The sequence below is a fragment of the Grus americana genome, chromosome 2 (assembly GCF_028858705.1).
Source record: "Grus americana isolate bGruAme1 chromosome 2, bGruAme1.mat, whole genome shotgun sequence".
NCBI classification, from domain to species: Eukaryota; Metazoa; Chordata; class Aves; order Gruiformes; family Gruidae; genus Grus; species Grus americana.
In genome coordinates, this window is record NC_072853.1 from 3330704 (window position 1) to 3347274 (window position 16571).

General features: G+C 41.4%; 1 protein-coding gene and 1 pseudogene across 11 annotated transcripts in view; one reads left to right on the top strand and one right to left on the bottom strand.

The window, feature by feature from the left end:
• Positions 1–16571, top strand: part of TSNARE1 (t-SNARE domain containing 1) — a 498360-nt gene that overhangs the window by 354522 nt on the left and 127267 nt on the right. The gene's annotated exons all lie outside the window — the stretch shown is intronic.
• Positions 9726–10137, bottom strand: LOC129202754 (tropomyosin alpha-3 chain-like; annotated as a pseudogene).

Sequence of the window (16571 nt, forward strand, 5' to 3'; positions counted from 1 at the left end):
TGTTTTATGAGCTTGTCAATGATCTAGTGACATCCCCCCCTTCCCAAACACACAAATCGTATTGTGAGCCTTGACAAATATTTCAGTCACAGGGAGATTTTAGACAAGATAATTTCTCTCTTTCCCTTTCTGTATTATCTATCTATCTATCTATCTATCTATCCTTTATAACTTGTTTAAGAGAAGATTTTTTTTTTTAAGCCAAAGATGTGGTACTTATGTTTGGGAAATATTTGGAGGAACTTTGTTTACATCCATGTTGCTCTGAATTTAAGCTTTTACAAACCACGTTACATTACAAAAAAACCTGAAACTGCAACGAAAGAATCCGATGGTCGTCTTCTGTCACACTGGATCAGTTACTCTTCTGCAGAGGGCAATATGAGGAAGATTTGCTGGACACTGTTTAGTCACAGTTGCAGCTGGGTTTAAAATGAGAAGGAGCAGTATTGTACTTGAACCCTTCTCCAGTTTGGCTGCTCATGGCTCCTGCTTGCACAGCTTATTTGCACTAATACTGGAATAAAACCTGATTTCTCCTGGGATGAGACAATTACATGAACAGCAGGTCCATATCTCTTGGGAAGAGCATTTGAGGGACAAACACTTGAATGTCAGAGTATGAAGAAAAAGTATTTAAACCTAAAATTGTGTTCCTGGGATGTTTGGCACCATCTGAGTGCAGTGAGATTTACTATGGCCATTGTGGGCTCAAAGGAAATTTCTGGTCCAAACTGAAAACATCAGGACCATCTCAGACAAGGAGAACATGAGATAAGGACAAGTGGGTAAAGAAAAATGGCAAATACACATTCCTGAAAAAAAAAACCCCAACAAACCAAAACCCACAAAGAGGAGGATGCAGGCAGACCTGGGGACCCCTGAATAGAAGAAACTCAGGTTTATTTCTTTCTGCCCATGTGAATTCAGGGTATGAACCTCTGCCTTCAGGTACAAGTGGGACATCACCTCTTGGCTTCTCACCAGGTTCTTCGAGAGTGGCCGGTGAAGCAGCTACCATTTGCCTTTGCAATTTGAAGGGCTTTAAATTACTTTGTAAGGAACCTTAAAGTGCAGTGTGATTCTGTGGCTCTGAAATCCTGAAGAGAATGTAAGAAAGTGGATTTCTGTGAGTAAATTGTGAATGAGTAGTTTTCTCTGAACGGTTGTTTAATTGAGCTGCAGCTGGAGCTGATTATGTTTGTTTTTCCTTCAGTGTCTCTCATTTCCTTTCGTTTCCGTTAATTCCTGCTTTCATTGGGTAACTGTTGCTGTACAAAATTTAAAGAACGGTAAAAAAAAAATAAAAAAGAAAACAAGAAAAAAAAAGTGCATATTTTGGAAGCTTTTTATGACAGTTGTTCCTGAAGACACCTGTAAACTATTGAGCTGAATTGGGCTGCAGCTGCTGCTGACTGTATGGGGTGTGAAGGAAAAGAGGTGTGAGTCATTCTTCTGGTTGTTCCACCACCCTCTTCTTTGGTTGGGGCTACTGAGGTGGCTGTCAGGCCATGCATGCTGTGATGTCTTTTCAGTTGAGTCTCTGGATCAAGAAAATCCTAGACTGCTGGAGGCTGAAACCAGAGAGTGATTGAAGGGAAGCATACTCCCACCTCAGCTTGGGCAGGGACAGGGCACTGATGTAGATGGGGGTTACATGTTATGGAATCTAAGGAGGCATCTACGGCATCGCTGCTGTATATGAGAAGTCAAACTGCCATGCGTCCTGGGCAGAAAATGAATTGGGAGGATAGTATTAATTATCTACCTTATTTCCTAATCTACATGAACAGAAAGTGAGGATGGTTGAGATCGACTGACAACAACTTCATGAAATTCAACAAGGAGAAGTGCCAAATCCTGCACCTGAGAAGGAACACCCCATGCACCAATGCTGGTGGCCACCCAGCTGGAAATCAGCTTTGCAGAAAAGGACCTGGGGGTCCTGGTGGACGCCAAGTGAAACATGAGCCAGCAATGTGCCCTTGTGGCAAAGGTGGCAAGTGGTATCCTCAGCTGCATTAGACAAAGTATTGCCAGCAGGTCAAGGGAGGTGACCTGAACAGACTAGAGAGTTGGGCAGAGAGGAACCAAATGAAGTTCAACAAGGGCAAGTGTAGGGTTCTGCACCTAGTGAGGAATATCCCTATGCACCAGTACAGGTTAGGGGTTGACCTGCTGGGAAGCAGGTCTACGGACAAGGTCCTGGGAGTCCTGGTGGACAACAAGCTCTCCGTGAGCCAGCAATGTGTCCTCGTGGCCAAGAAGGCCAGTGGTGTCCTGGGGTGCATTAAGAAGAGTGTGACCAGCAGGTCGAGGGAGGTTATCCTCCCCCTCTACTCTGCCCTGGTGAGGCCACATCTGGAGTTCTGTGTCCAGTTCTGGGCTCCCCAGTTCAAGAAATACAAGGAACTACTGGGGAGAGTCCAGCAGAGGGCTATGAGGATGATTCGGGGACTGGAGCATCTCTCGTATGAGGGAAGGCTGAGAGAGCTGGGGCTGTTTAGCCTGGAGAAGACTGAGAGGGGAATCTCATCAATACTTATAAATATCTAAAGGGTGAGTCCAGACTCTCTTCAGTGATGCCAAGTTACAGGACCAGAGACAATGGGCACAAACCGAAATACAGAGGCTTCCCTCTGAACATCAGGAAACACTTTTACTGTATGGGTGATCTTGCACTGGCACAGGTTCCCCAGGGAGGTGATGGAGTCTCACCTCTTAGAGATATGCAAAAGCCATCTGGATGTGAGCCTGGGTAAGTGGCTGTAGGTGGCCCTGCTTGGGAGCAGGGGTTGGACCAGATGACCTCCAGAGTTCCCTTCCAACCTCAACCGTTCTGTGATTTTGTGAGATATGTCTGTCAATGGGGAGGATCTTAGTATTTTCTTTTTTGTCCTGTGCACTGTCTCTTCTGCTTTGCTTATGTTACAGAACAGATGCTGTGGAAAGAAATCATGTTACACCAGAACTGCTGGGGCTGCTAGGTCAAATGTGTTGTGCAGTGCTCTCCCAAGAAAGCTTAATACGAGAAAACAGAGGGCATGTTGTGGTTTTCTACAGGGCAACATGACTTATCTTTGAAGGTTAAGTTAATTTGCTTTTTCAACCCTTTTTTGATTCCATGTCATACTCAAGGCAATAGTCTTTGACTGTCTACGACATTTAAGACTACATGATCAGTCAAAGCCTCCATCTTCCATGAATATAGCTGATTTTGTAATGAAAGAGAGAGAAAAATCCTCCAGAGAACTTTGGAGGCGTGACAAGATCAAGATCCTGGCTGATCTGAAATTAAAAAAAAATAAGTAAGTATTGATATTCACATGCTCCCAGTCATCGATTCCCATTTAGACTGTAGAAGAGTTTTGTCTGGAGAACAAAGTCCATCATTCATTCATTCCGCATCACCTCACTTCTCCACCAAAATCATTTGCTCTTGGCATCCGTCAGCTTTGGAGGCCCACAGTCAGCTGGCAGTCCGCTTCTTGTACTGTTTAACTATTATTAGACAGAGGCACAAACACAGAATCATAGAATCATAGAATGGGTTGGGTTGGAAGGGACCTTAAAGATCATCTAGTTCCAAACCCCCTGCCATGGGCAGGGACATGGAGATCCCTGCTACTTTCTTCTGTGTAGGGTGGTTAATTTCCTGTGCTAAAAATGCTTTTTCTTGTCCTCCAGTTGAAATAGTATAGGTGTCTTGACCTGTTTTGAATCCCCTGCTTGTGGACATCAAGTTTTGTCAGCCTGTGGCTTTCCCTCAACATTGCAAAAATACCCTGTAGCTGACTTCCCAAGATCACCTCTATGCAAAGCAGTCAAGCAGCCATTTCTTGCATGAAGTATTTTCTCTATCAACAGCTGTTTCTTAACAGCTCCAGGGTCACTGAACATACCTGAACACATAAAACCAAAATGAGCTCAGTTTTCCCCCGGGTTTTTGTCAATTCTACTTTTCTCAGTCATGTAATGCTAAACAGGTAACCTGGGTTTATGGTAGATCACCATGCCACGCTACCACATGGTAGCACAATGGCCTTTTGAAAAGATGTCCTATTTTAGCATTGCAACTCTGACTATATGCCATGTCTTTCAACCAACCTTTGATAGCATACACATTCGCTAAAAAGTGTCCGTGCAACTACGTGATAGCCTCTAAAAGCATTTGGTCACATTTCTAGGCAGAAACTTGAGGAGAAGCAAATTAGGAGCAAGTTTTCATAAATTGCCCTTGATCAAATTTCATTTCTTTGGGACCATATAGCTTTTCTGAAGCTATTCTTACAAACTGAACTTACCCCCAGTGGCAATTTCCTTGGAATAGAGTCCTGTTCTTTCCTCCAATTTGTAGCTGCACAAATTGTGCTGTCTTTTAATAGCAGTGAATTTCATAATTGTGGACCCATATCAAAATATTTTTCACCGGTAATTTTCTCTGAGCATTTCTATGCAGAATAGGATAATGTTTCCTTACTTGTGGTTTTAAGAAAAAATTCTGCCTTAAGGACAGATTTCCTGTTACTCTGCAGTTATTTCCCTGTGGAGTATCCCCAACTGTTTGCATGGAATTAAAAAGTCAAGGAAGAATTAACCCTCAAATTTGAAGCAACCAGATTTGAAGCAAATGGACTTGCCAGCCTGTCCCTTTGGTTGTCGAGTCCCTCATCCGCATAGGGAAAGCATGTTCTCTGGGATCATAACAGGGACCATGTTTTGGAGCAACCCCTTGTTTCAACATCACCTACCAGCTGTCACACCAGTGCAAAGTCTCAACTAATTGGCAACTCAAAGGAAAAAAGCCTGCTTTATAGTGATCCCTGGGGACCCAGAAATGGACAGGGTTAATTTGTGTTTTCTGTCTGGGCTAGAGCAGAATCTTGTTTAGCTTTCTTTATGAGAGTGAAGCCCGTGCATCAATCCATAGCACCTCCTAGTCTGCTTGACATCCTGCTTTTTGTAATGAATACATTTCCTGCATTGCTGCATGCTTCTCCCAGTGTAGATATCTATGATTAATATGCCTTGTCTTTTATAAACAAACCTAATGCAAAGCCAATAATGTGAGTCTCATTTCTTTACTGCCAGCCCACAGCTCAGCTTTGTTTGGGTATATATGTAAAGGAAGAAAGATGAATGTTCACTCAAGCTTGGGAGCTGGAGCCATAACAAATTTATGGGTTGAAAAATGCACATCAGTGTGAGGCAAATACGGTCTGGGAAGGTCTGCTTTGCTCCCTCCCTTTATTTTATTTTTCAAAGGCAAAAATACTGTTTTGTGCACCCAGCCAACAGATGTCATACTACGCAAGCACATTGCAAGGGGAGCAAGCATACTGAAGTACCTGGAAAGCTTTTATCATTGACTAGATTCAATCAGAGTATCATAAATGATGAAAGCAGAAGGAACTACTGTGATCACATAAACTGACCATTAGCCAGTGAATTTCCCCCAAATCAGGTTTCGCTTGAACTAGTTTACGTCAGAGATAAAAGAAGAGGTAGAGGGAGGAATTAGAGTTTTAAATGTTGAATGATGAGAGGGACAACCACAATCTACACCCTGTTTCTCCAATGGTAATGCCCTTTAGTGCTCAAAATCCACACTGGATTTCCAAAGTGAGTTTGTCAATCTTATGGGTCCAGCCATGGGGTTTTACCTTTGCATTACATGCTAGATCAAAGGCTTCATTAACAATGTCATATTCCCTGAGAAACTGTCCTGGGACCAAGAAAGACCTCAAGTTGTCTTTGATAAGGGTGGATGATACAACTTCCAGAGCCTCAATCTCTTCCCCATAGAGACTGGATGTGTGGCTTTGGGTTTTGTTTGTTTGTTTGTTTGTTTGTTTCAGTTACTGAATTTTTTCTGGACTCTTTTCCATTTGTCAAAATCTTTCATGGCTTGTAGATCCCAGACGTGGATCTCAGCACTTCAGTACTGAGTGCTGAAAACCAACTCTTCTCATTCCTACTTGGGAGTCCCACATTCCTTCTGGCAGCTCTTGTTGACCTGATCATCCATGGTAATCCCCAAGCCTTTTTAGGGCCACACAGGCAAGAATCCCCATCACGACCCATCCTATCAGTATGGCCCGAATTCTTTCTTCGTCTGTGTCTGGATTGACATTTGGCCCAGTGACAGCTTTCATCTTATGGTGGACTCTTGATCCTTCTGTAACAAGTATCCCACAAGCATTCAACTTCAACATGATAGATTTGTCGTGTTACTATTATTTCAGTGGGGCAGTTTGTCTGTAGGAAAATCATATAAACGCTCTCTCATGGGGTATCTTCCTGGTTACTGGAACAGCCAGAAAACAGAGTGCTTGGCCATCCTTTGAGTCCAGACACTCATTTTACGTAGGCTTCTTTACACAAACCAGTACTGTATCCCCACCAAAAGGGACATAACAATCAGTTCATGAGATCTATTCTCCAGAAGCCAGTAATGATTGACACTGATTTATATTAATTTTCTTTAATTCTTTATTAGTAGAGTCCTATATCAGTTGCTCCATTATTTTGACTAAGATCAATGCTAGATTGGCAGGCCTGTAATTATCTGGGTCATCCCTTTCATGATCTGACTACATCATCTGGCTTGTTCTCAAATAGTGAACAAAAATTTCATTGAATGCATTCACCTTTTTATTTTTGATACTATTGATACTCTTTCATTTTACCTGCAATAATGGATTCTAGTTTAGGATGCATTTTTCTTTTATCATACCTGGAAAATTCTTCTTTGTTGTCCCTGCTATTGCCAGTCACAGGTTTTTGCTATGCGCCCTGTAGCTCATGTGGTGAATTTTCTTCAGTTCCTAGCCTCTGATTTATATCACCTTCTTCTTTTTTTTTTTTTTTTATTCCTGTTTTCAAAATACCTGAGGATTTTTACTGATCAAACCCTACAGAAAAGACAGGAATGGAAAATCAGTCCTTTTAAAGCAAGGAGTGCAAATAACAATTTGGTATAAAAAGTGCAATTTGGTTACAATTTACGTTCCTACATTCGAGAATAAAGTTTAGAAAAAGATAGGTTACGTGCTTAGGTGCTGAAGTCTGTTTTCTTTTCAGAACTTTTCTGTTTGTTGTATCGCCACAGTTTGATTTTAGAATCAGATTTTTACATGCCGGTGCTGAATTTACTGATTTAAAGGTCAGTGAAGAATTATCTTTAATCCCAGTGGCCTTTGGACTGGCATCTAATTCAGATCCAGACAATAACAGTTTAAACACAAAACTGGATAGGGGTAGTGCCAGTGTGGAAGTAATAATTCCTTTACCATGGAGAACTTTCCACCCCCGCTGAGATTTTTAAGTTCATATCCCTTCTGATTTACACAGCAGGAAATAAGCAGAGACTATAACTGAATTAACCAAGTGACTGGACAGTAAATCCTTTGCAGAGTTGGGGTGGAAACCTCACTTCTCCATGTCCAGAAGGCTACATTTCTTTCTGAGGATGAAATATTGCAGATGAAGAGGTGTTTACACACAGTTAATGCCTTTCTACTGCACTTTGCCAAATTTTTGGGTAGGAAATATATTTTTTAAAATGTGTGTGATGCTTTTGCAGAGTCATTTCTGAATTAGAGAAGCTCATGATCAGTGAGCAAGGGATTACCTTAAAGGGTTGGGTAAATACTTTGAGTTTACAGTAACTCAGACTGGTTATTCTGAAATTGTTAGAAATATATGTCAAATCACCTATATTCTGGGTTTGTAAAGGAAAATAAGCTTTTATAGGGAGAAATAATGGAAATAGAAGACAGTTTATATATCATGTAGAGAAGAATGCTGAAGACAAGGGAGAAACTGGGATTTCTGAAATTTATTGCTTATTATATATTTCTATAATACTTCCAAAGTGCCAGTTTTTGAAAGCTCCCTATCTTGAGGAGCTCTTATTATCAAAATGAACAGGCTGTTGCATGGATGCAAGAGCAGGAAAGTACTATATATTAATCATTTTTGCTAAAGGAATTGGGAACATGCTGATTTGTGTGATGACGTTCCAGATTTCTTGCAAGCATCCTTGCAAAACAAAAATTAACTTTTCTGAAGGTGTTGCTGAAGGAGGAGGGCCATTGTGGATGACTTAAGGAAGGACATTTTGGGGTGAAGTTACAGCACTTGACTTTATGCATTTAGTTGGGGTACCCAAATTAAGGCTCAGACATTTGTAGTATCAAATCATCTGCTGGAGTAGTTATTCTCTTTCTTTTGACTGAGAGGGAGTCTCGGTAAATGTAGGTCTAATTAAGATGTTTGAGTTTGATCCCTGAAGTTAAGAGGTGCGATTCCCTCTTCAGTCCAGTCAGGCCTAATAAGAAGCATGGAAGAGTGCCCAGAGAAGATTAGGTTAGCAGCTGGCAGAAGGGACACTCATAGTCTAAGAGGAAAGCAGAGGGGATCCAAAATTAAATGAGACACTGGCAGGTGAGCACGGAGAGGCAGTGAATGCAAACCTCCTTAGAAAACAACGAGAAGAAATTTTGCCCAGGTATTCTGAGGAATGTCTTTAAGGAAGAAGTCAGGATGGTCGAAACATCAGGGATGGGATCTGAGCATCGCTTTGCTTCTGGGCATCAGAGAATTGTCTGAGAGGTGGAGAAGAGGTTGCAGTAGACAAGAGAGAAGAAGAGGGTTATTTACCCAAACTCTCCTGATAGATCAATTATTCAAACTCTTTTCTTATTCTTGTTGATCTGCCAGGACTATTACCAGTTTATACCTCCAATTTGTAAAGTGGAGTGTCCAAAATTGGCTATAACAATTTACCTTGCTGGCACTGAGTTAGCTTGAAAAGTCTGCTCTGCCTTACTAATAATACTCACATCAAGACATTCCAAAATAAGATTTATTTTTCTTGTACAACATTACATCATTGGTTTATATGGAGTTTGAGGTCCCCTTTCAGCACCAGAATTTTGTCTAATATGCTGGTGACCAGCCAAATATTTTTGTATTTGTGCATTTAACATCTTCAACCCTGGGATAGCATACTGCATGACTGTATATTAAATTTCTTCCTCCTAATTTCAAAAATATCTCAATTTTTTTTTTTTCAAGATCATTTCAGACTCCACCTTTGTTCTTCAAAGTGCTTGTACATTTAGTCAAATCTGCTGTCAGTCATAAGCATTTAGTTATACTTTTTATTAAAACAAGTCAGTACTTGTATTTTTAATAGAACCAGGCCTAAGAAAGATCACCGAGATATCTCATCTAAGATCCCCTTCTAGTCTGATGCTAAGAAGCCTCTGACAATTGCCCTTCCAAAGTGATTTACCAATCAGTCCTATCTTTCTACAATTAGACCTTCCTAACCATACTGTTAAAAAACTTTCTAGCATCAGATAGCATCTTCTTTCTCACCTGTCTTTTTATTAAGTCAGAAATTAAATTAGGTTATTTTGAATTATTTCCTATATTACATACACATTTTATTTATTTCTCTTTAATAAGGTGATTATCTTCTGGGTATTTACAAATGGTTGCTTAATAATTTCTCCCAGTATCTGCCCACAAGTTAAGTTAGGCCTACCAGTCTGTAATTTCCCAGCCGTTAACTCTGTTTTTCACAGGCGGGTTCTATATTTGTCCCTCTTCAGTTCTCTGGTACTTCTGAATCCTCCACAAACTCTTGAAGATAATCACTAATGACTCAGTTTGCTTCAGCTAGTTTCCTGTAAAGTCTTCAAGACCAAACTCACTCAAACATCTCTGCCGTCATGAAATTCTTTAAAGCCATTCCTCCTGTGATGCAACCCCCATCCAAGCCTCTTCAGTTTTTCCACTAGAAGCTCGATTTCCTCCTCATACTTGTCCTCCTTGCTGGAATACTCTTCCTCTAAGGCAATGAGGGATTTGAGAGTCTGGTCCATGGTCCGCAGCTCTTCTTCCAACTGTCTCACTTGGCTCTCCGCCACCTCTGCCCTCTCCTCTGAGATCTCCAGCTCTCCCTCAAGGATGACCAGCTTGCAGTCAGCCTCCTCCACTGTGCTTTGCCTCCTTCAGCTGCATTTCCTGGAGCTCCATCTTCTCCTCATCCTTCATGGCCCTCTTTTCAATGACCTTCATGCCTCTCTTGCTCTCATCAACCACCTTCTCAGCCTCCTCCAGCTTCTGCAGTTAAGATTAACCCTGTCAGCATCTAGTCACAGGTTGCCTTCTTTGCCAAGATATGCAAAACGTCCCTGGGATACTTCAGCCCTCTTTGCACCTTTTCTTATTAATTGCCCTTTCTCAGTATTTTACTTCTGATTTATAAAACCATGATTTTCCTTCTGATGATAAAGCTGGAGTGCAGGAGTCACCTCCACTCTCTCTTTGGAACACAGTGGGCTTCACTGTGGCTCCTGTGTAGTGCTTGCTCCGTTACTCATTTCAATAAGCGATGCAGTGACAAAGTGGCCTTATCCCTATTGTTGTGCTGCTGTAATTGCTCTTTGATCACACTAAAAACCATGCTGGTGAAATAATCCAGGCGGTTTTAAACAAAGAAAGAAATAAAACAGAAAAAAATTAAAAAAAAAAATGTTTCCCCAACACTCTTTTATAATTTCATAGATTCTTTCAGAGCACCTGTGTAGGCACAGCAGGGTGAAGGTACATGTGATGAAGTGCCCCAAGGAGACATGACCATCTCTAAAAGGGAGAGGACGCACTGCCCTTTTTCCCAAATCTCATACTTCATCTTGCTTTGCACTGGCTCTGGTGTTTGCCAAGCACTGTAGTGAGCCAGTTCAGGTTACTATCCTAGCACAGAAATAACTGAAAAAGCAAGAAAGGATTTGCAATTCTTCAGCACTAGTGAGTTCAGATAGCTCTGGGAAGAGTCAATCCAGCACTAGAACTGGCACACAAGAGTGTGTTGGGTGGGTAGGGAGGGACCCATCGGACTTAAGGAGCAAGACATCTCTCTCTTGAGTGATGTGGTTTTACATCAGCTCAACCAAGTCACACAGTTTCGCCTTGAGGGGGCTGTGAACTGCAGTGCATTGGCAGAGATGGACCACTGGGACCCCCTTACAGTGGCTTTGCAGCCAGATAAACCTGTCTTCCAACTGTCACTCCAGTGAGTGTCCGCTTTTAGACTTCGTTAGTCTTTGGATCAGCCCCGGGGAATACAGCAGTCAGAGTTTGCCTAACCTTCTGCAATCTTCATTTCCACGTAATGCTCCAGCTGTAGTTTTCCCTTGTACATAATGTCTGGAAGCAGTAATAATAATGATAGAAAGGGCTATGCAAAACATTTGAGGAGGAAGCTCATTCACTTATCTGCATGCCTGTCCCTCAGCCCCTTTTATTCCTTTAAATATTAAAGATTACATTCAATGCTAAGAAGCAAGTGTCTGATTTTCGGAAGTGCTGAGCTCCCATTGTCTTCAGTGGGCATCGTGGCTGCTCAGCATTTCTGAAAACCAGACTCATAATGATCAGCATGTTGCGAAAATATTTAACAGCTAAATCTTTCCTGTCCCCCCTCTCCATCCTCAAGCCAACATAAAGCTTCTCCCTATCCCACGTCCTGCTCTTTGTAGGACCACCTTCGTCCTTCTGTCCCACCACTCTCTTATCTCTTTCACCTAACGTCTTACAGGTCACATTCTTCACCTGGAGAACATTTGGTGGGATTCATCTGATTGACTGCGGATATCTGTAATGTGGGTGTCTGCATCTGGGCAAGTTGCCCTAGACTTTGTTCATAGTCAATGGAGAGTGAGTCAGCAAAGTCAATGGAGTTTAGGGCGTGATTTCACATCCTAAAATAGGCATCCACATTTGGCCAGATGACTCACACTCTTAACTCCATTGACTATATCATCCCAGTTTTTGGCCAGGATAGAGTTAATTTTCACAAGAAGCTGGGAGGGGACACAGCCAGTACAGGTGACCCAAACTAGCCAAAGGGATATTCCATACCATATGATGTCATGCTCAGTATATAAAGGGGGCTGGCTGGGGAGGAGGGGTCACTGCTCAAGGATGGGCCTGGCATCGGCCTCCGGGGTTGAGCAAATTGCATTGTGTATCACCAGTTTTGCATATTCTAAGTATTGCTGCTGTTATTTCCCTCTTCCTTTGCTGTCTCAGTAAACTGTCCTTATCCCAACCCACAAGTTTTATCTTTTTCTTCCAATTCTCCTCCCCATCCCCCCCTGGGGGGGCATGGAGGGGGGAGGAGTGAACGAGCATCTGCGTGGTGCTCAGCTGTCGACTGAGGCTAAACCACAACATATATTTACTATACCTCCAGTGTCTTCAATGGGAGACTAGATGAGAAATTCAGGTGGGATGCCTGTATCAGATCCTTAAAGTGAGATGAAATTAATCCCACCCCTCCTGTGAACTAATACATCAACTTGCTGCATATATCACATTCACCTCCTTCTCTAAGAACCTTTTCTGTCTCGGTGTCTACAGGGAATGAATCGAGTAATAAAGGGTAGTGAAGTGGAAAGATAATGGTAGGTCATAGCAGAAAGTCAGACCGAACCTTAGGTTGGATAAATTGGAGCAGTTTTATTGAATCCAGTGGAATCTCCTTCCATCATATAAGAATTTTGCTTAATAGAATTAAAAAAAAAAAAAAAAAAAAGAAACAAAAGCCAAGTATGCCTGTGAACTGTCAAGGCATATTCTAGCCATTATCTTTCCATGTCAATCTATGGTTCATCATATTTTCCTTCCAACTTCACTATTACTATCTAGATGAGGAGACTTTCTCCAGTGGTGGGCAGTTCCTGCTCCTGACCCTTGCTGTGTGCTGTGTAATGCTCCAGCACCTCACTGATTTCTGCTTGTAAGGACTGGTGGAGAACGGCTGGGATCTGTGTAGGACTGCAGACCTTTAGCAATGTGAGATCCCACCCCAAGCATCCTCCACCTCCTTTGCCATACAAACTCACCTTTATCCTCAGTTGTGTACCCCATCTAAGGATTTTAAACTTTGGTTACTTCTGATTTCTGTGATAATTTAGGAATTGGTCAGTTGCCTGTGGACTAACTCTCAAAAATCTGTTTGCAGAAATTAGCAATCAATTTACAATCTGAATATTTACCCCAAACAAAGTGACTTTACCTGGCACATCCTGGCATCTCCAAATAGAGGCAAAAATCCCTATCAATGCAGCTTAGCTAAATAGGGAGCAGCACGGCCGGAAGAACGTGGTTATGAAATAGATATGTAAGAATCAGTGTGGAACACAGCAAAATAGAGAGTAATAATAATAAAATGAATTTAATTAGTTCTCCTCTGGTCTTCATTACTGCTATTGCCATCTTTTGCTATTCCAGTTCATCAGGCATAATCACAGATGCTATTGCTACATTCTACATATTTAAAAGACAAAGCCCACCCTCTCCTCACATTTCCTCTTAACTCCCTCATTTATTACACCATCCAGTATAAAATCACCCTTCTGTGTTATAAAACCCACCATAAAGGGAGACCAGTCTCTGCCACAATTTTCCTGTCTCTCCTTCATTATTAGCAGGCATTTCCTGGAGTATTTCTGCTGTCGGTGAGTCTTCCCTACAGCTCCGACTTTATCTTTGTGCCCTATTTGTTCTGATTCATTTCAAACATCAGCTGAAAACAGCTCATCTCTCCCTAGCTTCTGCCTTTTAATTTCTCCATCCCTCTGTTATTATTTAGCTATAATGATATTATTTAACTCTAGGCCATTTCATGGGTGCAATTGGTATGAAAGGTTCTGCATAAAGTATTGCAGTAGGTAGACAATTTGTCGTGTAGTACAACAGCTAACGAGCATTTTAGATCTGGTTGGTCTGAATCGTTGAAAACAGACTGTGTTATCAAACTTCTCTTTTTATGAAGATTGAACAGCATGTTTGTTTACTCCACTGGAGAAAATGCTAAGAAACCAAACTGTCTCGTTTTCTTTCTTTCTCTTGTCTGTGCATGTAGATGTGTGAGCGTATCGCACCTACCGACACACACAAATCATTGTACAATATAAAAATCTTCCATAATGAAGCCCTGAGATCTGTCGTTGGTGAAGGTTGTAGTGTCACTCAGGGACTCGTTGACAAGCTTTAAGGCAAGAGATGGATTCTCGAGAATGAAGGAGCTAACATCTATCAGCCATAATTGAGCAAATTAATAGCTTTGTGAAGTCTCTTCTTTGGTTAGCATCCCATGAAATGACAATAAATGTGGCAGAGTTTCACTTACAGCCTCTGCTTGCATTTTTTTGTCTTGTGTACAATGTGTAATGACAGTGGGGAAAAAAAAAAAAAAAAAGAAAAAAGAGACTTCCTGTACAAAATCAGCAGCAATTTTAGCATTGAAACAAAGATGTAAAAGATGATGACTGAAGACTGTTCACCTTCGCCTCTGGTACTGGCTTTGAAGGAAGATTTATTTGTATTTAGACACCAGTTTTGCCCCAGATGTTGTCTCCATCATAGGAGGAATCAGTAGGGAGCCAGCAATGGGATCTGGAAGCCCCAACTTCTACTCCCCCATCTTTGAGTAGGTACTTTATGGCCCTTTTCTTCCACCTCTCCACTATTTCTGGGCATCAATGACTATACTGCACTTGCTGCAGAAAGAAACTGGCAAGTTTTTCTTGAAACAGGGACTTTGCTCTGTGCTTGCTACCAGAGGAAGGAAATCTTAGGAAGAGAGTGTAATAACCTCCACTGGAAGAACTAGGAAGAGGGTGCTCTCCACTCCTGTTACCAGAGGAACAGAAAAGCCAGTTTGGGCCACTGTAATTATGGGCAGTTCAGTATTTCGGACGACTCAATACTTTCGCTCTGAAGTGTAAATATGGTAGTAAATTGTTGCATCAATGTCTTTATAAAGGGCACAAAAACCGTTTAAGATACAGCCAGCATGAAGGTGCTGCTGCAGGCAGGATGAGGTCACTGCTGTTTAGAGCAAAGCAGTACATCACAGTATTCATCAAACAGTGCTATAAGTAAACAGAAATGAGAAAGCGGGGCCTGAATACAGATCCAGAGGCACTAATCCCTAGTGTGGCACAGTATTCTGCCACACTCCCAGGCACATACCTTAACCTCTTCTGTTTTTTTCTGAAACAGAAAGCTATCCTAAGAAATCAATTTAGCTCTTTGAGTCTGTTTCTTTAAAGCTTTTCCTTCAGCTTTAAAATATTTGTTTTTCTTTCCCACCCACTATCTAGTTTTTCTTGTATTTTCTTTTTTTTTTTTTCCCCTAAAGGACAGCAGTATGCCAGTATTCGTCTCATGACACCATTTACAGAGTAAAACGAGGTTGTGTTATTTGCTTTTACGTTTCTAGTCTCTGAAATTTCTCAGGTCTTCCAGATCTATTAAAAATAAACCTAAGTGGGTCAGTCTTCTTCTAAGAACATTCCTTTTTTGTGGAAGTTGCCTGGATTGTTTTTAAGGACTTCCTTCTGAGGAAAAGAACGGGAAAAGAAATCTCAATTTCTTACTGTTTTCCGAACTGAACCAAATATTTCTCATATGTCAGTCAGATGTCAGTGGGTTTGATCTGTGTACACGACATAGTTTTGTTTTTTTAATGTACTTAGTTTCTAGTTGTAAGGACAGATGAAACATTCAGTGCCAGGGCTTCAGGGACATGCAGTCCTTGTGCATGATGGGATTTCTTTGTGTCTGAGTTCCTAGTTCTTACCTGGTAAGGAGATGGTTCATTCTCTAATTTTTCTAGATGCTTTTATTTTTGTTTTGTTTTTCTCCACCTCAGATTTATTATTTATGGAGCTATTTATTTATTGATTCTCTGAAGGAGAAAAACTGTTGAAAATAAGCCACTTTAAAAAATGAAACCATGCTTGTGTCCCTGAAGTTTTTGTGCTAGCAGGAAGAGGAGAGCTGGTTGATACTTAGTCCATACAGCCAGCATTATTTATTCATTATTTAGGAACATAAATGCATCAGTTTCTATCTTCACACCCATCAGTTTGTTCCTTCCCACACCACTTCCCACTCTGGCTGTTCCAGAGCTTCACAACTCTTATGTTGACAGCCTTCTCATTTCCAGTCTGTACGTCTTTATGGCCAGTTTACAAGCATTTGTCCTTCTGACAACTTTTTCAGTTAGTTTAACTAGCTGGTCTACCTCCCTGCTGTTTACTCCCCCTGCTTTATTTATAGAGAATGGTCATACCCTTTATCAGCCTTCATTCTGGTAGTCTAAACCAGCCATGGGTTGTATACACACAGATGCAAAGAATGAAACACGCCATCTTCAAAACATCTCTCATGGGATTTGAACTTGGTTTTAGTGGAACAAACACCATAGTCAAAATCTCCCAAGCCATGGACCAGCCTTGAGACTTCACAATTCTGCTTTATGACAGTGATATTTCTCCTTTCAGGCATTCAGAAGAAATAGCTACTTTTAAAGAGTTAATTGGAATATTTTCTCCTGATAGCAGTGCACATTGGTCCAATTCCTCCATGGAAAATATCATTCATCTGCAGGAAAAATACGAAAGCTACAGGGCTGGTTTCATGAGATTAAACCATTGAGCGGGATGTCATGCAGGATCTGGCTCCTTCCTCCTTGCTTATGG